The sequence below is a fragment of the Acinonyx jubatus genome, chromosome A2, assembly GCF_027475565.1.
Source record: "Acinonyx jubatus isolate Ajub_Pintada_27869175 chromosome A2, VMU_Ajub_asm_v1.0, whole genome shotgun sequence".
NCBI classification, from domain to species: Eukaryota; Metazoa; Chordata; class Mammalia; order Carnivora; family Felidae; genus Acinonyx; species Acinonyx jubatus.
In genome coordinates this window covers 122,069,267-122,095,284 of record NC_069383.1, presented here as the reverse complement: position 1 = coordinate 122,095,284, position 26,018 = coordinate 122,069,267, and the positions used below count along the sequence as shown (strand labels likewise).

The window sequence follows — 26,018 nt, the reverse complement described above, 5'->3', positions numbered from 1 at the left end:
TAGATTCTGCTTATTATTCCCATTTACAGGTGAGGTGGATGAGATTCTAAAAGGGTAGGCAATTGGCCCCAAAGTGGCCATTAATAATTGATATAGTTGGAATTCCAAACCCAGTGAGCTTGCTTTGACAGTCAAGGATATTGATGCTATATTCTATATTCTCATGTTTAGTTCGTCATCTGACTTGTTCCTCTTCTGACAGGAAACAAATCACAGATACCTTAATTATTACATTTTCTGGTTCTGCAAGTCTCATTCTGAGTGTCTTCTGTTAAGAATTTCAGGTCAGGTTGAAAATTTCCAAATTAAAAAAAAAAAAGATAGCAGTCACTCAATAGTTATTTTTATTTCTCCAGCTTTAAGAGCAGATCCACACATGCTTGTGTGTGTACATGTGTATGTTTCCTACTTCTGCAGTGCATTCCTAAACCTTGTTTTCTCAAGATAAGTGACGAAGGATGTCATTCAGACTGGATCTACAAGTAGCAATCTTCTGAAAACTGTAGACTAACAAGTGTTTGTGTGAAAATTCATTTGGGACAGTTCCATTTGATTTGAGATATATTTTAACCAAAATAGGTACTATTATCCCTACTTAAGGGGAAAAAAAGGAAGAATAAATGCAGAATTTGAACAAAAATACTGCTATCAAGGGAAGATGTTGAAAATAAATGTGCTTTTTAATTTCTTGTTTCTGACATGTCTGATTTATTATAGAGCATAATGTTTTGTATTGTCACACATAAGAATGTACTCTGTGACTTGTGTCTATGTCTGTAGTTTAGTTACATAATTCAGCATATCAAATTACAAAAAAAAGGGGGGAATCCTAGAGCCCCATCCACAGTCAAAATTGAAGTCATATGAAGAAACATGACACATAATATTATTTTTCAATGATAAATACTTTGAAAAACAAGTTCTCTTTGATACAAGTGTTTGATAGTAAGTATGCTTAGAAATGTACTCCTAAGATCAGGTGGAAGAAATCTCACCAGTCATCTCCTCCATCGTTTTGTTTGACAGAGGAGAGATGTGACCCTAAAAAGTTAAGCTGATTAGAGTCACCCACCTAATAAGTAGCAGAGTCAGGACCCAATTATGGTAGAGTTATCTTTTATCTTAATCTACTATGTTTTCTCATTTCTCCATCTCTACCAGTGGTACCACTGACCACTCTAGCCAAGTTGGAACATGCGTATCACTTTTGAGCACTCCACTACCTCTCTGTACACATTCACTTAATTCCCCAGTCCTAGCTATTACATTTAGCAGATACTTGACTGTAGCTGCTTGATTTATCCCTAATACATCACTATTACTATGGTAGCTTCCTAACTAGTTTTCTTGCTTCTAGTCTGGCTTCCTCAATTCCATTCAACAGAAATATTTCTACAGTGCAGAATTGATCATGAAATCACTGCATTATTCTTGTTTATATGTGGCCGTTACATAACAGGAATGAACCAGGAGACCAGAAGCTCAAAAGCACGGCATTCTTTTTTGTTTAGGACATCATTAAAAGAGAAATGAAAAATTCAACTGCATGGAAATCTCAGAAATGTATAGTCAAAGAAACACAAACAAAATACTGTCCCTTCCCTTCCCTTCCCTTCCCTTCCCTTCCCTTCCCTTCCCTTCCCTTCCCTTCCCTTCCCTTCCCTTCACACCCCTCATGACTCCCTATGCTTCATTGTATTACATAGGCAAGCTTTACTAGTTTCAGTCTGCAACTATCCAACATATGATTTCAAGGGGGACAGAAGGCAGGTATCTTTGTTTGTAAGTGCCTTGTTGACTGGCTTCTGTGGACGACTGCTCATACTCCTGTGTATAGTGTCTTCTTACACCACAGTTTTGGTGGCATATGCCACATTATATGGTAGACACATCCCTGCATCATCTGGACTCTACTGGCCTTGCTTTTGGCACTTTGCTCCCTCGCTGCTACCCCACACCTTTTGCTCTTGCCATAGTGAGCTTATTTTAGTTATCCCAAAGTTGTGTTCTCCAGTAATGTAGTCACTAGCCACTTGTGACTATTTAAATGGAGTAGAATCAAATGAAATTAAAATTTCAGTTCCTAAATCACACTAGTCTGGTGTCAGATACTTAATGTTCACTAGTGGCTGGTGTTTACCCTATTAGATGGCACAGATTTTAGAACATTTCCATCATCTTTTAAAGTTAAGTTGGAGAGCAGTGCTACAAAGATTAGCGCCCTCCCTTACCTTTGCTCCTGCTCACAAGTCAGTTACTAGGCAACTGACTACTCTTATTTTGCTAAGCCAAACTTATTCACCTAACTCTTCCTTAGTTTCACAAGGAGGGGTTCTTTCCTCTAGGACTATATGCCAGGGCACCTTCTCCTCTCCCTTTCCAAATTACCAGACTTGATTAGGTTCCCTTCTGCCATTCTTCATACATAGGGCTTCCTTTAGCATAACATTGTATCGCATATGTTCTAAGGGTATGGTTATTTGTCTCTATCCTCTTGAACCCTTTAAACCTGTGCTTCTTGTTCAGTCTCATGTTTGGGGCATAAAGATTAGTGCCTGACAGTTTGCAAGCATTCTATAAATTTTGGATTAATTACTGGACTAATTAAAATATTTATTTTATTTGAAATAGGCAGATACTCCTAACAGAATAAATGTATTTGTAATTTGTTATGAATTTAAGCTTTATTATTTGACTTACATTATAAAATTAGAAATTAATCTTCCTAGAAATTGGCCTTTAGAAAGTTACTCTTAAAGATTTGTTAGTTATATTAAAACTACTTAAGCTCACACCATACAGTGATGATGGTGATGATGACGACGACAGTGGTAGTAATCTTCATCATAATTGTTATCTTCATAACAGGAAATTTAAAGAAAAATAACTATCAGCCTCACCCCCGGTTAAGGAAAAGGAAACTGCATTTAACACAGTCTGCTTTAGGACAATGCACGTGAGAAGCCCATTATTTAGTATAATTAGAGCAAATCAACTGTTCTCATTTTTCTGTGTTGCCTTCTAACCCTTGACCACATGAATATATAATATTACAGTTGCTTCCGTAGCTAGGATAGTTTCTATTTTTACTTTCCACATTCATATTTCATCATAGGTTTACAACATGGACAATATAATTACTTTTAATGGTTGCACAATATTCTACCCAGTAATGACAATGTAATTTACTTCAAATTTCCCTTATTACTTTTTGGACAGTTAGACTCCTTTCAGTTTTTCTATTTTAAATAGCAGTGCATTTAATATTTTTACCTAAGCAGTTTTTCTTATTGAGAGAGAAATAATTTACCTTAGGCGAAGTTACTTTAGTTTAAAAACCTGTGGTGTTTATGGTATTTGAAAAATTTTACCAAATATTTCCTCCTTAGACTGGGGTCTTGTCACAATTTTAAATTCTTTTGTTAATTTGACAGACACAAAATGGATAGGAAAGATTTTAAAGCTGAGTATAAGGTGGGAAATACAATTTTTTATTGGAACACTATAGTGTCTTTTAGGTAACTACTATCATTTTGAAAAAGAAACGAGTTCAAAGAAGAAAAAGGTGCCATTTATTTTACTCAGTTCTTCAAACGAAATCACTCACCTCTCATGCACCAAAGTTAATATCCCTTTTATAAACTCGAGTTCTTAGGTGTTCCTACTCGAGAGGGTAAAGGTGTGACTTCAGTGTCACATCACTATGTGGGAGAGGATCTGGTGAGCTCAAGAGCATAAATGAAGCACGTATTCATAGTTGAGCTTTGATGGAAGCAGGAGACTTATTTTTTCTCTAGGGGCATTTTACATTATGTATTATTTTAAAACATGACAGATGATAATACACAGACATTGCAGTTCTATAGACATTCCCTTCCATCTGTCTCCCATATCAATTATTTTTTATCATTACCTGTTTTTGTTTGCTCGTTTAATTGCCATGATTCACCTGTTTGTTGTTCAGGATGTTACTTCTCTGCCTGTTGTAACAATGATAATGTAAAAATAGCAATAATAATACCTAATTTTAAGTGCTTTGCTAGTATCAACTCATATACGCCCCCAAATAACACTATCAGGTAGGTACTATTTCTGTCTCCATTTCAAAGAATGGAAAACTGACTCACAAGGTGGTTAAGTACCTTATCCAGAACTTCACTACTATTTAAATCTGGATAATCTGGTTTCTGACTTTCCTGCCTTTAACTTGTATGCTATGCAAAATGGATCAAGTATTTTTTTTTAATATTCCAAGTAGTTTCAGGTGAAATTCTGAAGTATTGGCTACAAAATTTATCAAAAGTGTTCTGGAAGACTAATTTGTAATGGTACTTTTAGAGTCTTTTCCAAATCCCCACAACAGCTAAGGTTGGAAGGCATAGGTAATAAATGGCTTGAGAATCAGTCTGGATTTACTCCAAATAAATCACAAAAAATTAATCTCCTTTTATGTTTGTTACTGGTACCCCAGGCGATTGCTTTAGGATGGGACAGCTGTCATTCAGCAAGATGCAGGGCAGAAATTGTAATAACATCCTTATGGAAAATATGGATAATAATGAGTGGTGTAGATGATATTATAGGCATGTACTTTCTCAGATGCTTGACCGTTCTCCGGAAACTGGAGGCAGGGTAGGTTAAATATATTGGAATGGAGTTAGCCCATTTGGGGTCAGATTTTGGCTTTCCCACAGCAAACTTAGTCTTTGAGTAAATATCTTAGTTTCTCCATGCCTCAGATTCTTGTTTCTGCTATAAAGATGTTGATGTGTGGCATCCACCTCCTACATTTGCTGTTAAGTGTTAAAATGGGGTAATGTTTGTACCCTGTACACACAGTATACCCAAACAACAGTATACTATGCAGCAATTAAGAGACTGTTAATACATCTTATGTTATAGATATGCCTCAAAACAATGATGCTAAATGAAAAGACTGAAATGTATTGTATGCGTCTGCTTATATAATATGGGGAGATAAGGCCAAAAGAGAGAAAGAGAAAGTAGATTAGTGGTTGCCTGGGACTGGAGATGGTCATGAGGACTGATTAAGAATGGGCACAAAGGTTATAGATTATATTTCTTTAAGTATATTAAAAATTGTTGAATTGTACTGTTATAAAAAAGGTAAATTTTATGCTGTGTAAATTATACCTCATAATAGTGTTAAAAAACGATACCTAAAAATATTTAGTATACTTAATCCTTATTAAGATCTTTTTTATTATTTTTATTAGTGTTTAGGACCCATCACTGAGTCTTTATCATCCACATTAATTAAAGTGAGGGATTCTTGGGGATATGCCATAGGATGCTGTATTTGGCCGGACTACATCAACATTTTATCAACTTTTTGAATGAAGACATACTTTCAAATTTGTGAATAACACAGCAGAGAGAGATAACTAATATAAAAGAACCCAGAACCAAGATTTGGAATTGTGTTGACATCCTGAAAGGCTGAGCTGGTACCAATAAAATGAAATTTAACAACAACAACAACAAAATGTAAAATCTGGCACAAGCCAGTTTTCTTAGGCAAGCAAAAGAGATATTAGCAGCCGGCTTCTAAAGTAGTTATTACCCTTATAAAAAATGTGTTTGCCTGTAAGAAAGAAATCCCCAGAAAATGTCAGAGGGGAGTCAGGTCAAAATCGAGATTTCACATGTAAACAATACATTATGTTTTTGGTCGATGTTGGGGATATACCGATCTGGATATCCCATGCTTTATGTTCACATAATGATGGCAATAATATTTATAATGTATAATGATAAAATTCATCGCTTAAAATGTTGTAAGATCTGTGACAAATGCCTTATACACATTAGCCCACTTAGTACTTATAACAAACCTACAAACAAAAGAATATTTTTTATCCCATTTTGCACATACAGACCTGATCTTAATGAGCCTTAGTTAAATAGCTAGTGAATGCCAGCTCCTGTTAGGTAGCAGTCAGAATTCAGAGCCCATATTTTCAATACTTAAGCTCTGTGATCTACCTTTAGAATCCCTTATAAATAAAATATAGTTCTTGAACTTCTAGTAAAGTGAAAATGGAAAAAAACAAAGAGATACACAGCACATGCCCTTTGGGGGAGGAATCACTGATGGTTTGGCCAGTACCAGGATTGGTTTATTTTGGCTCTGATCCTTTGGGAAGTACTAATTTCCATCACTGTGTTCTAAACTGTGCTACATCTAATGAGCTGTGTGAAAATGCTGAGGTATCAGGGGCTATGGCCATTTGAGCAAGAAGGCAGTAAACTCAGTAGGAACAGCTGCTTAATAAAAGGCTATTAGTAGGCCAGAAAACAAATAGGAGATTTTGCTGAAACGTATAATCTATTTTTAAATTACTTTGAAATAATCGCTTGGCCATTGATATGGAAGAGAATTATCAACAGTTGATGTTTTATAGAAAATACTCTACCTTGAAGTCTACTTTTGGATATTGTGTCCTATCTTATGTTCAGTAATCTGAAGAGAATGAAAAGGAAGTCACCATGTGTTTATGCAAAGTGTAATAGATAATGCATTGACTTGAAACCCTTTCATTTTCAAGAAGAAGGAAAATGCAGCCACACAAAGTCAGAAAAATACATAATTGGTGTTTTCTTATTTTAGAGGGTCATACACACAGGAGATCTAAGATCTAAGTTACTATGAGGTACAGTGTAGATCTGAGGATTGGGGTTAGAAATCCACCTGCTAGCTCTTTTACAGAGTGTATGTATGGCCTAAAAGTAGTTCTCAAATTAATTTTTAAAAATAGTGAATGAAAAATGTAAGTTCCCTGATAGATAGGTATCTTTTCTTATTTAGCTCTTAGTTCTATTTAAACATTAATTGTTACTAAATAAAATCCTTGTTACAGCTTTATCAAGAGGCTTTATTTTTTCCCCTCCATACCAATAAAGGAAACTTATGTTCATTATATATTCTGTCCTTTAGGATTTACCCCCCCTTCCCAGCAGGACTTAAGTCTTTGTTCATCCTTTCCATCTTCCTGTTAGTTTGACAACAATCTATGACTAGAAAGCCCCACCTGTTTTAGAAGCTGTTTCTCTGGAATTGCTTTGTCTCTTCTTTTAAATATCCATAATGAACAGAGATTTCCTTTTTCCTCTGGAAAAGATGAAAACTAATACGGTAGTCCCCCCTCCTCCATGGTTTCACTCTCCATGGTTTCAATTACACACAGTCAGTCGAAGTCCCTGAGCAGATGATTCATGTCTGACTATCATAAGAAGGTCAAGAGTGGCCTCACGCTACATCACGATGCCTCTGTTGTTCACCTCACTTCATCTTATCATGTAGGCATTTTATCATCTCACATCATCACAGAAAGAAGGGTGAGTACAAGATACTTTGAGAGAGAGACCACGTTCACATAACTTTTATTACGGTATATTGTTATAATCATTCTGGTTTATTATCAGTTAATCTCTTACTGTGTCTAATTTATAAATTAAACTTTATCATAGGTCTGTTTGTATAGGGAATATCATGGTATACATAGGGTTCAGTACTATCCATGGTTTCAGGTGTCCAGTGGGAGTCTTGGAATGTATCCCCTGTGGATAAAGGGGAGAGGACTACTATATCCAGATGATTTTACCTGTGGTAGTAATTTCCTTTACCTTTTTATCTTTTTGATCCAGAAAACAAGTTACTTTTAAGCCTTCCCCATTAAATTCTGCAAGTAGACATTTAACAAAATCAATCTGGCTCGTTTCTATAAACAGCTGCTAATTCTAGGTAAAACCCAATGTGTGCTGCTTGCATATAGGATTTTAACTTGCATAATGTGTTTGTCGAAATCCTTTAGCATAGGAATGGTGTTTTCAGTTCTTAGTGAATAACAAGCAACTAGTAGCTTATCCTGAACACTCTGTCACATAATGATTCTGGATAATTTGGGTTTGGACCAAAGTTTTCTTGGTGTCTAATGGATGTTAGTAGAATGGGGAAATGGAATTTCTAAAAGACTGCCATCAGTTGCATGACAATTGATGATGGTAGTTATCAGTGCTCAGATTATTGCCACTAAATTCTTAACCTATAGTAGAGTAACATATATGAAGTGACTACTATCAAAAAATAGTAACAAAATTTTTTGTTACTATTGAGGGTAAAAATTTAACAAAATCCTTTTCCTTTGACATTAAATTCTCCCTCTCATTACCCTAGTTGTGTTATCCTGCTAAAGTGGTAAGACAGTAAGTAAGTAAAATTCTGTTGCTGGACAACATTGTTTTTGGTAAAAATAACATGTGGTTTGTAAATTGTATCTGCATTAAGAGGAAATATAAATGGCCTGTGACTACTAGATGGGGATGTGATGCTTTGGGCTTCTCTGGACCGCAGCGACTCTTATAACTGTGTATCCCTTGGAAGCAATTACTATGGAGTTGTTAAAAGAGGTGCTGGCTCCTTTGGGACATGAAACTTTTAGGCCAGGATGATTCCAGCACTTGCCCAATGTGACTCTTGCCTTCTGACACCTGACCTGTCCTCCACATACCTTCTTATATCTCCTGGTGAGGAGATGGGTCCTGGAAGGCCCTTGGTGAACTATTGCAAGGATGTTCACAAAAAGGTACTGCTACTGCCTTGCTGGCTAGCTGTATTTCTGAACTGTATTCTTCTGTGTAGCCTGATGTCATGTGTGGCCTTCGGTCTTATGAGTCTCATGTCCAGAGGAATCTAAGAGTAACCTCTGGTACATAGTAAACACCTGAATACAACATTATGATCAAATGAGGGAAAAGTTTGGATGTTTAGATGACTTTATATGATGGTACAAATCAATTGTGCACTTCACTAATTGGAATCACTGGTGCATTGAGCACAGAATCTAACTTAGTTCTTGTGGCTTTACACCCCATATCAGCGTTGGATACGTTAATTGATAAAACACCAAAAACCCAACTTAAAAACTGAAAATTGATACCTCATAATCATGTGCTTTCTTTGAGTACCAATATGGCTTACTGTTTTGTCATTTTTCCATATTTTTTTCCATAATAACATTTTCATTTGGGTGCAGCTATAGAGGAATGGATTCGCTTTGATTTTTGATCACTTGGGTACCTTTGACAGATTAACCGTCTTGCCATAGTGGGTCAAAATCAACCATTTGGAGGATTTTGCTGAACTTAAAGTTTGGGTTTTCTCCAGGCTGTTTTTCATGAAATCCCAAGATTATATAAAATGACATTTTTGTATTGTTTGTTTTTATTTAAAACAGTTAAGGTATGAGACCCTCTCTTCATGTAAATCAGATACACATGTGTAGCCTGTTTGAAATCGGATACAAATGAGTCGCACCAAATGCCTGCTATCTTCTTTCCATTTTCTTCTCCTCTGGCAGCTTTAGAGCACTAGGGATCCATAGAAGACGGTTTTGTAAAAACACTGCTTTATGCAATTATGCAATTATTGGGGTTCTAGCTGGTGTGTTTTTGTTAATGACATTTCTAATCTAAAAATAGTTTTAGTTTATATAAGCATATTATTTCTGAACCTGACCCTTTTCTCAGCTTATTTGTGAGTAAGTGCACTGACTTGTATAGGTATTGCCACTTCTTGGTGGGGGAGGGGCATATTGTTTAAACCTAAAAAATTAACAAGAAAGAATGTTACATATTCACACAGCAATTCATCTTCGTCTTCTCTCCCTTCTTACCATCCATCCATCCATGTATCCATTTATGCATCTACTCTGTAACAGTTATTTATGCCAGGGTATTTAGAGATGAAAATACATAGTCCTAATGTTTAGGAAGCTTCATGGTCAACTTTATTGTCGTAGGATAAATATCAGCATTTTTGGTTACTCTTTACCATAGATGATTTCGTTCAAAGTAAAATAATATGTGTGTGTATCTGTGTATATTCATAATGTAAATACATACAAACACATTAAAATGTGTTAGCATTTAATGAAAATTTTCCATTTTTCCCCCTCATACAGTAGATGGTGTGATGTCAAGAAAATTTAAAAGCTTTTGGCTGGATGTTGCTTTGATAGTGATGTCTTCTCCTATATCTTTGTAATTTTAGAAATATATCAAAACTCTTTTTTTACTCTTGTTTCATTTTCCAAATCTATGAGATTTGCCACATACAGAGAGTTGGAAAGAAACAGTATCAGCATTTGGCAGTGAATTCAGTTTTGCAAAAACAAGTGACATGTACCAGTAGGTTTTAGTTGTTCATGAAAATAAATTTATAGATTATATAGATTATTAATACATTTGCAGTTTTATAGATTATTGAATTGTGATTCAGTGAATTGTAAGACGGCACATACATAGAAGATAGGTTTGACAAACCTGTGGGTCAGCCACATGTGAAAAACACTTCTATTTCCTCCTCTTCTTTGCATGTACCTTGCCAATTAACATCCCCATAGCAATTAAAACTATCTGTAATGATCGCTAATACAGATTTATTTCTTTGGGCATTAGCCACACTGCGCATTTTACAATTACTTACCCTTCAAGCACAACTTTTGACAATTATCTAAGGTGTTTAGATGCAGAGGCTTAACAGTTAACCATCTAAATTCACATTTGCTAGGAATATGCATAAAACGAGTCTGAACTTTGAGAGCTTGTGTAGTAGCATTCAATGCCAATGCTTCGTTTTCTCTCTGCATTAGTGCATTATCATTCTCTTCAATTGAAACGAATGCTTACAAGTGAGAAGAGCAACTAGCGTAATGTTATTTAAATTGAATGCAGGCTCCATTTTTAATAATAGATAGTCTGGAATATAGATAAAAAGGAATGATAAATAATACAATAGGACCCAAATCATTCATCTTTGCATCGTTCTACAGAGACATGTTGATTTCCATCAGATATTTTCCTGGCATCAGGTCTTGCTTTGTTTTTGCAATTTTTTTTTTGTGAGTTTTTATGTTGAAATATTTTCCACATTAGCATGTATTGACTCATTTTATTTCTGGCAAAATATTGAAATAGCTCAGTTTAACGGATCGTTTGGGAGCTTTTGCCAATCTTGAGAGGATAAGAAACTTGTTGAAAATTATTTTTGCCCTCTCAACAAAAGACATTAGATGTTTAAGCATTCTAGAATTATCCATAGTGATTAAGGCTGTTCCTAGATCCCACCATAATTTTAGTACCAAACGAAACAGAATTTCCATCATTTGCCTAATTTTCCTTACTTGAGTGAAATTGAGGGGGTGGTGCCAAGGACAGGAAACTCACACTCTTAGAGCCACTGTTTATTTTCCCATCCCCTTAGCCTAGACCTTGGGTTCCCTGCTGGCTGAAATCTCCCATTTCCTGTAGCTAAGATGAAGAGAAACACAAAAGTTATTTCTTAATTTCCAAAGTGCCATGTTCTGAGGACTTTAGTGAGTTTAAGGAGTAACTTCATGTGTCCAGTTTAGGGAGCATTATGTATTAATTTGTAACCCCCACACTCCAAAACAATGCCAGTTAGTCACTCTTAAGGGTGCCTTTTGTATGTGTTGCTAAGTTTTAAAGATGCGGATAGAACGCATAATGTTTGTGCCTAGAATAACCACATAACCAGCTGTTGGGGAAACTTAGGGAACTTAATCTTCTTTCCCCTCCCTCTCCCTTCTTCACTCCCTTCCAGATTTCCACTTATGCTTTCTTCATCTTCTCTAAGAAAAACTGGAAACGTTTCTTTAAGGAACAGGGACTATTCCATCCATCTTGCCTATTTGACCTTGATTGTAAAAAGAATATACGTGTATGTATCTAAAGTGTACCGTTTGTTCTGCCATTATATGTGTCTATAAACATCAGTAACCACATAGGCAAATGCTAAATAGGGGAATGTAGAAGTCATAATTGATCATATGCTATCTTCCTAAGCAAAGGTTGCTAAAATAGTAGGATTAAATTACCTTCACCAGGAAAGGAAAAAGCTCTCAGGTAACAGCTGCATAGACAAGAGCATTCTCAACTCTGTTTACAGGAAAGACAAAAGACAAGCATCTGCACACAGTGACTTTTTTCCCTAGAAGGGCAAACTCCCATCTGAGGGGAACTTCCTGCCCCTGGCATGCAGCACTTCCTCTGGGACCCACCTGAGCAGCTGCCAGACACACCCAATGCCTGCTGCCTTCCTCAGGGTCTCAGCTCAGGAAACCTGCATGCCCCTTCTCATGTTTTTGTGTATTCTTAATCACAATTCTTATCCAGCCATGCTCAGCTGCCTGCATAGGTTATCCAAGATCATTTCTGAGGGAGGCACCAATAATTGTTTTTGTTAATGTGCTAGTTGTGAAGGTCCATGGAGTTTTGGTGGTGATCTCCTTCAAACTTGTCTTCCCTTAAGCCATATCTTTAGTGCATGATTTTACAAAATTTGAGGGTCTTTCACAAACATATATCTTGGAATGGCAGAAATGCCTGCTTTATCATTTTTTATTCTAATAAAGAACCTTTTTACAGTTTCATATTTGTGTACTAAGCACCATTATCTATGAAAACATGTGGAAAATGCCTTGAACCCTGTTACAGTTAGGAAGCATTTTATCTTTGTGTGTATTAGTAAATGAAAATGGTATTCAGTAGGAAAAATCCCACACTAAAACATGAACATGAAGAACAATATCAACTTTCCCATTACTGATCTAGACATCAATGCATTATTTTTCTTGGTATGTACAAACTTCTTTCTAAAGAACAAATGGCAGGAAAAATTCAAAGCTCCCAAAAGGTAGGATCTTCTACATGAAAAATAGAAATATGCTTCTTCAGAGCCTAAGTCAATGTGGGGAATCAATGTAAAAATATATTTAAGGGTAGAGATTGTGTCTGATATTAACTTTTTTACCCTCTAAACCACTACTACATGATAAATACTCAGAAAAAGTGTGCAGAAAACAACTTACTGTGGCATGAACAAATCCACTCCACATCCATCCATTCACTTATCATTATAAAGTTAGCTTTAAAAATTAACCAATTAGAAAAATGTAACAGATTTAAAAATCTCTTTACTAGCATGTCCTCCTTACCAGATGCCTTACTCACCAGTGGGTCAACAAATGAAATTTACACATGTATGGTAAAATGTCAACCATTGTTGAAAGTAGATGGTGACTGTATTGGTAATTATAGTCCCTTTCCTGAAATTAAATTTTGTGAATGTGTAAGTACTTTTATGGTAAAATATTGGGAGAAAACAGATAATGTTGCCTATGTCTAATAAAAGAGATATTGTTATCTAATATTTTATAGACCCTCATAGGCTTTTAAAAACATATTTTTAAATATTTTTAATCTTTATTTAGTTTTTAGAGAGAGAAAGAGGTAGAGGCAAGCAGGGGAGGAACAGAGATAGAGATAGAGAGACAGAATCCAAAGTAGGTTCCAGACTCTGAGCTGTTAGCACAGAGCCCGATGTAGGGGTCAAACTCACAAACCATGAGTTCATGACCTGAGACGAAGTCAGACGCTTAACCGACTGAGCCACCCAGGCGTCTCTAAAAATCATGTTTAACCTTTGTATTATTTAGTTTGAACTATGTCATCTAATGCATCTTTTCATGTGTGTTTAAGATTTCTCTAGCTGTAGTTTTAGTATTTATGGTTTCTTAGATTCAGTATGATAGGAATGCCTCAAAAGGTATCTTTATTCCCATAATCCAAATCCTTTTGTTGGAAATGGACCTCACTTTGTCTTAAAGAATGAGGAGGTGAATCTTCCATCATGGAGCAGACTGCCTGTCATGGTGCTTTACACTGGTATCCTCTCTGTGACTATTTTTGAACCATTTCAAAAGTTTATATTTTGTCTCACAAATCTATACTGTAGCTTCTCAGACAAGGGTTATTTTTAAGTCTTCCATACCTTATTTCCTACATGTGATTTAGAAAATGTGACAATTTAGGCTGTATCATGTTTTGGTTTTCATTGTTTTTTAGAAAATCTCTAGGCACCCTTCTAAATTTATTCAACAGTCACTGGATTGAAAGTTCCCTGAGAGAAGGAAATACTGCCTTCTGGGTTCCTGCCACAGTGCCTTGCCTACAGTTGGTGCTTAATAAATATTGTTGGAATTTAATGCAAGAGGTGGCTCATATGCTTTGCACGAGCTTTACATACTCTTTTACTATAACACCTTTTGTATTGCATTTGTGAGTCCTATCTTCTAAACATGTCCCAAATTTCAGAAAGATTATAGGTTAGGATAATGAGTCAGGTGGCTGGGCTTTGTCCTGGAAGCTGATCTCAAATCTGTGGAGGCGGTCTGAAGACACTAGAACAGAGATGTCATGACCAGTTGAGAATAACATGGGGGAGATCTTGTTCAGTGCTCCACGTTGGCAGAAGGAGAGCAGATTCTGTTCCCAGGTATGTTGTTTCCATATCCCAGACCTGGGATCGGCCTTTCCTTTCCCTTGTGTTTCCTGTATTTCACAGATACATAGGTGACCATATTGTTGTTCATAGATATTTTTTCTTCTTTGGTGAGATAATTAAAAAGAAAAGTCATAGTCATTTGGCTCATTATTAAATGTTCTACTTAGTTTTCTATTTAATTCCTCTTTATGACACTCTGGGTCCTTCCGTTTAAGAAACTGCAATAAATGAAGGAGAGGAACAATGAAGCAGATAAACTTGGATTAGCTGTCTTCTTTGGTAATGCTCAGAAAGAATCACATGCCGGTACCCTAATTAACAAATCTGAAGTGTGCTGGCAGTTTATAGTTCAACCAATATTGTCTGTAGTCTTTTCCTTTCTGTCAGGTTTTATAGGAAGATGGCACAAAGACTGGTGGTTATATTGTTACACAGATTTAATTCTATAAACGTAAAAAAATTGATTACCCTGGGGGTATTAAGAACTGTTTCTACTGATTGAATATTTTACTTGCATAAATGATAGTTCTTATAAACAGCTGCACATTTTAATGTTAGAGTCTTAAAGTTCTTAAATTGTAAGCATAAATGTTTCATTTTGGTTGTGAATTTCCATTCCCCACCCAAATACCATAGTACCAAGTACCAAGGTGGTAAATTGACATACACACTCAACTCCCAAGAAAAAGTTCTCTTTATTTTTCTTTATTCCTTATTTTTCTTTCTTTACTTTACTTTACTTTTTTTTTTTCTGTGAATATCTATTCTAAAATGATTGAACCCATGGGACTACTCTAATACCCTTTCAGAGTCCAAGCTACGCTATTCTCACATGTATGGGTATTTAACATAGCAGAAAATGACATTGCTCAGGGCATGAGGTGATGAGGTAACATTTTAGCTCTCCTGGAACCTTAGTGGCTGGAGGATACCTGAGGGGCACTCTAATCTCCACCTTCTCTTATTTTACAAATCAGGACACCCAAACCACACACAGATCTAGATGATGTTTTCTCATCAACTAGAAATCCTGTCTTCAGAATTTTCCTTCAGTGATTTCTACCACTACAGCTTAATTGTTGCCTTGAGTATTTAGTGTTGGGTTGTGATTAGGGCTCCACTGCTAGCTGTCAACAGTATCCATTCTTCCTTTGTTCTTTAATAATCAAACACTAGTATCATTTAGGGCATGAATACTGTAATTGTTAGTGTGTCTACAACCAACATGACCATGTAACTATGTCTTATGCAGTCTAATATAAGCAGAAATATTTGGAGGGACTTCTGAGAAGTCTCTTCAAGGAGAGATGATTTAGTTAGAAATTATGTTTTCTTGTCCTCCTGTGTACCTCCTTCTTTCCACTGCTGGGAATGCAGACTTGACTGCTGGAGCTCTAGGAAGCTATCATGAACCACATAGTGATCTTGATTAATGTAATGCTAGAATAGTGGGGGGAAATGGGAGAAGAAACCTTGGCTACTAATTGATGACTATGGAAATGCTCTAACAACCGTATATTGCTTGTTAGGAATTTTTTTTCCCCTTGTGAGTGAGAAATGAACTTCTCTTTCATTTAAGCTGTTATTTTGATTTTTCTCTCACATGTCATTGAACCAGTTTGGATAGAGGGAATTTCAAATGAATAATGGTAATAAAAATGTAGAATTTCAGCAGATTAAGGAGGTATTACAAGAAACACTGGTCTAATGTCAGGAAAACCCAAAGAAATTCATAATATTGGAAGATTTACTTGCTTTCTCTATATCTTATATATTTTATTTGAAAAATGGGGGCAATGATAATAGCCCTACTACTGCTTCATAATTTTAAGGTCTCTAAAAAGTATAAAATACTTTTTATATGCAATATATTTTTATTAAAAATATTCCCTTGATCTAAAGCAGCATTTCTTAACTGGAAGTCTTTGAATTCATTGATATGTTGTGAAAAATTCAAATTGTGAATACGCTTTTTTTTTTCTGCATAAATGGTCCTTTAAATCCTCAACAGAATCTAGATATTAGAGACTGTTGAGAATGGGACGGTAATATTTATTTAGAGGGGACCTCTTCTATTGGGGAACAGCTAAAATGGATTATTTTAAATCCTCTCTTCAACATCGTAATCAACATTTAGTAACCATCTCTGGATATCTAAACTTGACAGATATTTCAAGTTCTCATTTCAAATACCACTTCTCCCTCAAAGCATTTTTTAAAGTGTCAAGTAGGAAATAATCTTTTCCTTTTCTCAGTTCCCAAAGGACTTTAATAAATACTCTCTTAAAATACTTACGTGTATGATTATACTTCTCCACTGGACTTCAGATTCCTAGAAAGCAAGCATCAAGTCTAGACCTGTTTTAAATCCCCAACCACTTACACGTATTGACTTATTCAGTAAATACTTGATAGATGAATTAATTCCTGAAAATATTTGCTTGTTTTAGTGGTGTATACAGTACATTTTTTATATAACCCTGCTCTAAAAAGCACGCTTCAGCCTCTAAAAGTAATGGGATAGGAAGGGCTTCAGATTGGATCCAGAGTTCAGCCATTGGAACATGGCACAGGGAGGATGCAGATGGCGATCCTCAGTGCATGGCTGAAATGGAGATCTTGTCAGTTGTCTTCTGTCCCTACCCCTCCAGATGACAATGTGAGTTAGATTTGTGCATAAGCTTGCTCAGAAAAGTTAGATTTTAAAAGATATGAGCAATTTTCTATATGGGAGATATGTATTGTTACCATACTATACTCTCTGTGTAGTACTTACAAAAGGAAGAAAACTTAATCACATCTTTCCTGTAGATACAAATTCAGCTTTTTCATATTATCCAAAAATATATTGGCACTGCAAAATTAAGAAAGAAAGCCGTTTATTGTTGATTACATCATATATGCTTTTAGAAAATTTTGGTTTAATTAAACTTGTTTTTCATCAGCTCATTTCATTCTTACTAGGATATTGTACATTCTTAGACATTCCAGGAAAAACCTATTGGGGAATTTAAGAGCAATGCCCTTATTTCCATGCAAAGTTTAGAATCACTTACAAGGCATATTTAGCAATCACACTAATTCAGATAAAAATACAACACTTAATCCTGGTGAAAGGAAAATATAGCTTAAATTTGTTGAAATAGTGACAATAATTCAGCTCTGAATTATACAGATTTTTCCACCCAGTTACTTGTATACCTGGACAACTATAGTTATTTCCAAAGGATGGGCACTGTGCTTCATGTTCAGAAAGCAAAACAGAAGGCACCCTTTCAGAAAGTATAGGTTTCTTTAGAAAGAATATGAGAAGGAGTTGAGATGCTTGCATCCTATTTCTTCTTCCAAACTCAAGGGAAAAGTCCATATCCCTCCAAATGGGAACATATGGCATGGGTAGTATATGCTTCCTTCTCTTACATATGTATTCCACTGTGTTTCTGTACAACTGTTTAATGTCTCATTTTTTTTTTTTTACTCATCAATAATCCAGAAACTTTAACAGACAGGTGTCTTCCCTTAATGAATCACATACAACATCCTTAACTGGACATCCAAGATCCCTCCAAACTGGCTCCACGGTACCTAAAATATAGACTCCATTGGTTGCATTCCCATACCTTTTGTACCTTCAGATGACTTAGCTCATCAGTATGTCTTTGGAAAATCCAGAGTTTGGTACATTTTTATATATATCATAAGTGGTTCTCACATTGACAACATGTAGTGAATGACTTAGTGACCTCTGTTCATGAGTGTACACATGTAGAAACCCAAGCCATTTTAGTAAGAAGGGATTTGGGAATTGAACTGGGTTTATTCTAACAAGACCCAGATGAATGTATATACCAGCACTATGGCATATAAAAATTTCACGTTTCCTATTAATGTTGCCTTTAGTGATAACTTCTTTAATACCATTTTTATGATCTCACCAAACGTATTGAATACTGAAGAACCAAAACCTGTTATTCTCTGTCTTATGACTCTCTTATTTTTATAGAACACTTACAGAATCTATAATTATTGAATTTACTTGTTGATTACTTCTCTGTTGTCTTTCTCCCTCCCCAGGGTATAAACTCTATAATTGTTGTCATCTGTTTGGCTCACCAGCACACAACACAGTGATTAGTACCTAATAAATAATAAATATAGGTTGGATGAATGCATCTTCTCATTTACTTTCCCACTTGTTTTCTCTCCCTCTCTATACCTTTCCATGCTACCAATAATGAATTGTTCTTTGAATTAAAAACAGGTGAAATAATTTCAAATAATCCATTGGAATGTATTAAGTCAATATTGATAAAATGTTTATATAATGAAATTTGAACATGAAGCCAATTCATTAACTATTCCTGGTTTATTTTTTATTTTTATATTTTACTTATTGCAAGTACATATGAATGTGTATTACGTGGAATTTGACAGATGCTTAGAAAACATTGATTGCCAAAAAAAGAGAGAGAAAACATTGATTGCTTTTGTGGCAACATATTAGTTGCTAACAGTGCTAACAGGAGAGCAAATTTTGGGTTATATGGTAATTATAGTTTTCTTGTTTTGGAAATTAACAAAAGGTTTTTAAGAGTGGCTGTGTCATTTTATATACTTGCCAACAATGCATGAGTCATTTAGTTTCTCTACATTCTCCCCAACATTGAATATTTCCTTTTTTTCTAACTTTGGTCATTCTGATAGGTATGTATTAAATCTCATTAAGATTTTAGTTTGCATTTTCCTAATAGGTAATGAACATCCATTCATATTCTTATCTGTTTATCCTCCTGAGTAAAATGTCTGTTCATGGTGGGCGGGGGTGGTTTGCCCATTTTCTAACCATTATTTCTTAACTAACTGTTTAGTCTTAGAGTCCTTCATATATTATAGATACTAATTCTTTAATGAATATGTGGTTTTCAAATTTATTATCTCAGTATATAGTTTGTGTTTTCATTTTCTTATTTCTCTGAGCAAATGTTTTTGTTTTTGTTTTTTTTTAATGTGCTAAGGTCCAATTTATCGGTTTTTCTTTTTATTTACCATCCTTTTTGTATCAAATCTGGGAACTCTTTGCCCAGCCCTAGATCCTGAAAATTTCCTCAGTGCTTTTTCTAAAAGATTTATGGTTTTATATTTTGTATTTAAGTTCTCTAAAACATTGAAATTATTTCCTTATAAAGCTTGTAGGAGTAGGGAAGTATTATAGGCAAAGAATATATTTGTACAGAGAGGAGAAAATAGCATGGGGCTTTGAAGGAAGAGAGAAACATCCTGATTGATGAATGTGATATAAAACACAGGTCATAAGGCAAGGGATGATATTAGAGAGAGAACTTTGTATGAATTGGTAGTGTTGGGGTTTTACCAGGTAATTGATAGGGATCCATTGAAAGATTTTAAATGGGGGATAATGTGTTTAGATTTCTATTTTGGAAAGGGCACTCTGACATCAGTGTGGAGAATGGATTTCAACCAGGGCTTTTCACTTTTTATTCATTTCCAGGTGAAAAGTGCTACAACAAAATAGAATGGTTTATAGATCAATAAATGGCACAATTTAAAATGTCTGAAAGGAACTCTTTGGCTCCTTAATATAGAGTGCATTCTGAAGAAGTTGAAAGTGATTCTACTCTGAGAAGTGTAGTATTTTTAACTTTGATAGATATGGAGAAGGGTGTCTCATTATTTAACTTAAGACATTACTATGATGAGTGATATCCGGGTTTACTCTATAGTTTCCCTCTTTCCCTTAAAAAGAAGTGGTTTATTTCATATTTTACACCTATCTTCATGTTTTCTGGAAATAGTAAGAAATTTTCATGAATAGCTTGATGAGTTGTCATTGCCCTTGGTCTCTAAGAAATCTTAAGAAACTTAGTATTTTCTGAATGGCATCCATTACCACCATTCTGATATTATGTGAGAGGATTGAATGAGTGGATTAGGATCCTTTCAAAACGAAATTGGCTGATTATTGAGGTTTATGAATCCAGGTGTTTTGTAACCATCATTACAATAATTGATTGTTCAGTGTTCATTGGTGTATGCTAACATGACCTGGTAGAAGGCTCTTGGAGAAAATGATAGACATTCTCAAAGCATTCTCCAAATGCTACTTACTAGTTACAAAAATAAAATGATACCTTTATTTACTAGAGAGTAGTTTGGGGAGTAAATTCAATACCATCCATAACAGGACAAACTGGAAATACCTACCCCTCATGCAGTGCACTAAGAAGAGATGTCACCTATATGCAGAAAATATAGTAAATGACAGTTTTCTATCACAATTAGATTTCTTGGATTGGTTAATTAAATTGTGGTTATGGAGGTGAAAATCCTTGTTCTTTGGAAAAAAACATTATTTTGTGAATCATCACATCATACACTTCAAATAGCTTACAATCTTGGGGCACATGGGTGGTGCAGTTGGTTAAATGTCCAGCTCTTGATTTCTGCTCAATTCATGACCTCATAGTTTGTGAGTTCTGGCCCTGCATTGGGTTCTGTGCTGATGGCATAGAGCCTGTTTGGGATCCTGTCCCTCCTTCTCTCTGCCCCTCTCCTGCTTGTGTGCATGCTCGCTCTCTCTCTCTCTCTCTCTCTCTCTCTCTCTCAAAATAAATAAATAAACTTAAAAAAATAGCTTACAATCTTATTTGTCCATTATATATCAGTGAAGTTGAAAAAGCATTATTTATTGAATTCTTTGGAGAATTATTTAAGGATAAAATTCCCAAATGTCTGCTACTTACTCTTAAATGATTCAGGAAAAGAAAGAAGTATAACAGAATGAGAAGGAAAGAGGGAAACGATGAGGAGAGGGAATAAAAGGAGAAAGCAGGGTCACCTGGGTGGCTCAGTTGATCATCCGACTCTTGATTTTGGCTTAGGTCATGATCTCATGGTAGTGACCTCCAGCCCTGTCTTAGGCCCACCATGGAGCGTAGAACCTGCTTGGGATTCTCTCTTGTTCCACTCATTCTTGTTCTTCCTCTCTCTCTCTCTCTCTCTCTCTCTCTCTCTCTCTCTCAAAAATAAGCTTCAAAAAAAAAGAGAAAGCAAATATCAAAATGTTTACATTAGTTCTGAGTCATAGTCACATGGGTTTTCATTACACCATTCTTTCAACTTCCCTGTAAGTTTGAAATTTTTCCAAAAAAAAAAAAAAAAGAAAGAAAGAAAGAAAATCTGGCTGAAGGTCAATTAACATAATCAAGTTTAAACTGAGTATTCTATAATCTTATCCAAAGTTATTACATTTTATATGTTATTTTAGATCATTCCTTCCCAACAATTTCAAGGCTTAATACATTCACTTTAGGCCAACGTGTTTTATTTTTTTAAGGTTTTTAAGTTTATTTATTTATTTTAAGAGAGACAGAGACAGCCTGAGTTGAGGGTGGGAGTGGGGGTGGGGGGGAGAAAGGCAGAGAGAGAGGAGACAGAGAATCCCAAGCTGGCTCCACATTGCCAGCGCAGAGCTCAATGCAGGGCTTGATCTCATGAAACTGTGAGACCATGACCTGAGCCAAAACCAAAAGTCAAATGGTTAACAGACTGAGCCACCCAGGCACCCCTATACCAGCTTGTTTTAAAGTTACAAAGTTAGAATGACTGGTTTACTCTAAGCAAACACAGCAAGGACCATTTTTGATTGTGAACGTGATTGGGAAAGAAAATATCGTCAACAAAGAAAAATAAATGTTGCGTGTGATAAAGTTTTAGAAAACTCAAAGCTGCCATATGTTAGCTATGAGCCCTCCGACATCTTATTCAGCCTCTTTGGTTTTCAGTGCCTTTATCTATGAAACAAGAATAGTAAAGACACTTACCTCATAGGGTTGTGGTAAAGATTAAAGTAAATAATCATTGTAAAATGCATAACTGTTTCTGACACTGTCATCCAAAATAATGATAGTGTACGATTGAATATATATATATATATATATATATATATATATATGTATCTGGACAGAAGTCCTCCTTCTGCATTCTGCACAGCTCAGAATTAAATCTGTGATGTCATTCCCCCCAAATCAGGAAAATTACAAATTTATTTTAAAATTGCAAAGACCTGAATAGACGTATTACTTAGCATGAGTATGGATTTATACTGTAACATTACATGTGATTATGTGGCTATATCATTTAGATTACCTAGATTTTAGGTTCTTGGAATTAAAGGTTGCTTTTGCTTTATTTGTCATTTGTTTGCAATATTTCTACATCATATTGGTTTGATAGAGGATAGAAGGATATGAATTTAGACAGTGGTTTCCCTGAAAATAACTTTTAAAATTTCTACTTAAAGAGAGACTTGAATTCTGCCTTAATCTCTGATGCATTTTGTTCTAAAGTTAAGCCCGATCCTCTATATCTGGAAATGCATTTGGTGGGGTAGGGGGAAGAAAGAAAGAAAAAACATTAACCGATTTTCTGCAAAGCATGTAGGAAGGAAGGCAGGCATCTTACTCCTCTTTGTCACTCCATGAAATGTTAAGAACAGACTTCACTTAGTGTAAGCAGTTACTCACTTTTCTTCTAATGTAACATCGTGGTAATCTTAAGAAATAGAGTCCTTTTTGGTTTTGGTTCTCTTACTTCTTGAACACCTTCTTCCTTATCCTGTTTCATCTGCAGCAGATCTAAGGGGAGTTAGTTTCTCTTTAAGAAACAAAGGTGAACTGAGTCCCCTCATGTAAAAGCCTGCAGAAGGCTTTTTGCACTCAGTGGAAGGTATGCCAAAGAATAAAATGAAAAACCTCTGCCATCTACCTAGCGCCTACACTCTCTGGAGCCAGCAGAAGAGCACAGCACCAGAGTTGAAGAGTCTACAGGGCACTACATTAGTGATAAAGCTGATTATAAATAATAATGACCTTAGTGGACCTTAGTGATGATGGTAAATGTGGTAAACTTTTTCTGAGCCAGACAAGATGATGTAGGGGATACAATATAAATGCATATAAAGTTTGTAAGGAAAGCAGATGCTGAGAAATTTTATTTCTCTCCCCAATAATTTAAATGGACAATGAATTTAGTAGGTGCTCAATAAATTTTTGTTCAATCAATAGACAAAAGGGTTTTAAAAACTGAGTTCCTAATGAAAGCCCATATTTTCATTTAATCCCAACTGTCTATTAAAACTGCATGTATTTCAAGAATAAGATCATTCCTATGTTCCTGATATCGGAACATAGGAAAGGTTGTTCATGTGTTTAGAGTCAGAGAGATAGAAAGAAAACATGTATATAGAATTGCATGGAGCTCAACTTGCTGAAGAGTTGTCCCCCTTGGTTCCCATGGCAGGGTCTGGTGGGAGAGGGTAACAGATACTGAATTGAGACTCATTTTTATTTGTTCTCTTTGGTTTTGTGAAAAGGGAGACAGGGAGGAGAGGGCCCTAATGGCTACTTGCTAGGATTTGACTTTTTTACTTAGTGATCATGTCACTAGCCCTTTGTTCTAAGGTCCTGCTTGTTTGTTTGCACGGATAGGCTTTAAATTACAGTACTTTATTGGTTTTTGAACTAGTTTATTGTACTGAATGTGGTAACTTTTGTGGCAGCATATTGAAAAGTCTAAAGTGACTTTCCAGGCAAAACGGTGTTTTCTATTGGTACTGCTGCTATATTTAGAACAACACCATGTAAACTTGGCCGGTTTTTAACCTCAGTTCCAAATTCCCAGGAATTCTAACTATGAGGGTCCCACATGCTTCCCCCTTGGGTCAGGGTTTCTCATATGTGGCATTATTGACATACTGGGTCACATCATTTTTTTGCAGGATTGGTGTGTCCTGTGCATTATAGGCTGGATGGCAGCATCCCTGATCTCTACCCACTAGATGCCAGTAGCACCCACCCACCCCCTCAGTTGTGACAGTTAAAAATCAGTCTTGGAAAGTGTTCTATCTTTGTTAGAAGGAAAATCAGAATCTTCTGAGTGAAATGATTTTTTTTATTTTTAGATGATAAGAAAATGTGTGTGTTCTTTAGCCAATCCAATAAGGATAAATCAGTTCTTCCCCAAAAAAGTAAATGAAAAGTTCCACTTACAAAACATTTTTCTACAATTTTTCCCTCCCCCTCTCTCTTGTTCTCTCCCTCTCTCTGCACACATACAGGCATGCACATGCACACCTTAAATTAATAGATATTTTTTGCTAAAGATTACTCCAAATGTCTGAGCATTTGGCAATAGATGAATATTGAGGCATATTACATTTTTAATCTAGCTTGTATGTCAATTTGATGTCATTGTGACATAATATTCAAAATGGGCTGTTTTTCTTCCCTAGGCTGTTTTAATTTTGTCACCCTGGTCTATTTGGGTCATTGTTACAGGAATCTGATTACTTCTTGGAAAACAAATTAGGCCATAGACTTTCTTGTGTGAATCTATACTTTTGTCTCGCTTCTCGATTATTTTATTATTGGCTCCATTGCTTTTGATTGGAAAAGAAAGTCCAGTCAAGCTGCTAAGATTATCATTCCAGTGGGTGCCCTGGGCAGTGATTTCTGAACCATTCATTCCTTTGAAATTTTGTTCTCAGCTGGAGAAATGTCACAGTTGTCTTAGCTTTTGACTCTGACTTTGAGCGAGAGAAGCAAGGAATAGGAAATAACACTTTCTAGAAGAAACAAGGAGCAGTTGTATGCACATCAGGCGACTTACTGCTGAAGATTTCAAAACATTAAAACATATTAAGTTTCAACCTGTTGGGAAATTATTGCCATAACTTTCGTTTTTCCCCTAGATTTGCTGAGACTCAGAGCTGTATTTAACTTGCTGAATCTTGTATTTATGGCCAGAAAGAGACCTCAAGAGCCCCATTCCCCAGGTTCTTATTAGCCTTGACAAGTGTGTTAAAATTGCAGACTCCTCAGAGTCCCAAAGAGATGCCTTTTCTTGCAATTTCTATGCAAAGTCTAAAACAATCTCTGTGTATATTTTGGCTTCTGAAATAGATTCTGAGGTAATATATCAGATTATATTGTCTTTGTGAGGACACTTTCTTCTGTTTGTAGTTGCTAATCATTTTTCTATTTCCCTTCCTCTTTGCTATATTTATTTTGACATTAATGTTGGCTTTGACCTTAAAGGAAAAAAAAACTATCAGACATTTCCCAGATTTAGGTTTTTATTATAAACCACTTCATATTTTAAATGATATGTCTCAGGGGAGAAATGTATGAAGAATTGATGGAAGTTAGAAATTTTTAGTTAGTAATTATCACCTACCATTAGAAACAAGTGCAAATCACATGATGTCAAAGTAAATCTATCACATATCATAATCAAAGATGAATCAAAGTAATTACTAGCCAAACAGGGATTGCGTAGAACTTAAAACCAATTTGACTATACCACTGAATAACCACTTTAGTATTTTAATTTGCTCCTATTTTCATTTACTTCAGCAATATGCTTGCTAATATGACTGAGATGCACAATTGGTATTTAACCTGTTTTTGTCAGCACCTCACATGATCTGCATGAAGTATATGTGCTAAAGTCTCAGTAATAATGAGCCAGATGAAAACAACAGACGTGAAATTTATGCCATTTTACATCTTATGCCAAATTGCAACAATACCCAACAAAGTGAAGAAACAGGTTA

At 35.5% G+C, this 26,018-nt stretch overlaps 1 protein-coding gene across 6 annotated transcripts in view; it reads left to right on the top strand.

The window, feature by feature from the left end:
- LOC106969548 (contactin-4) overlaps nucleotides 1-26,018 on the top strand; it is an 884,673-nt gene that overhangs the window by 352,415 nt on the left and 506,240 nt on the right. The window lies entirely within an intron of this gene.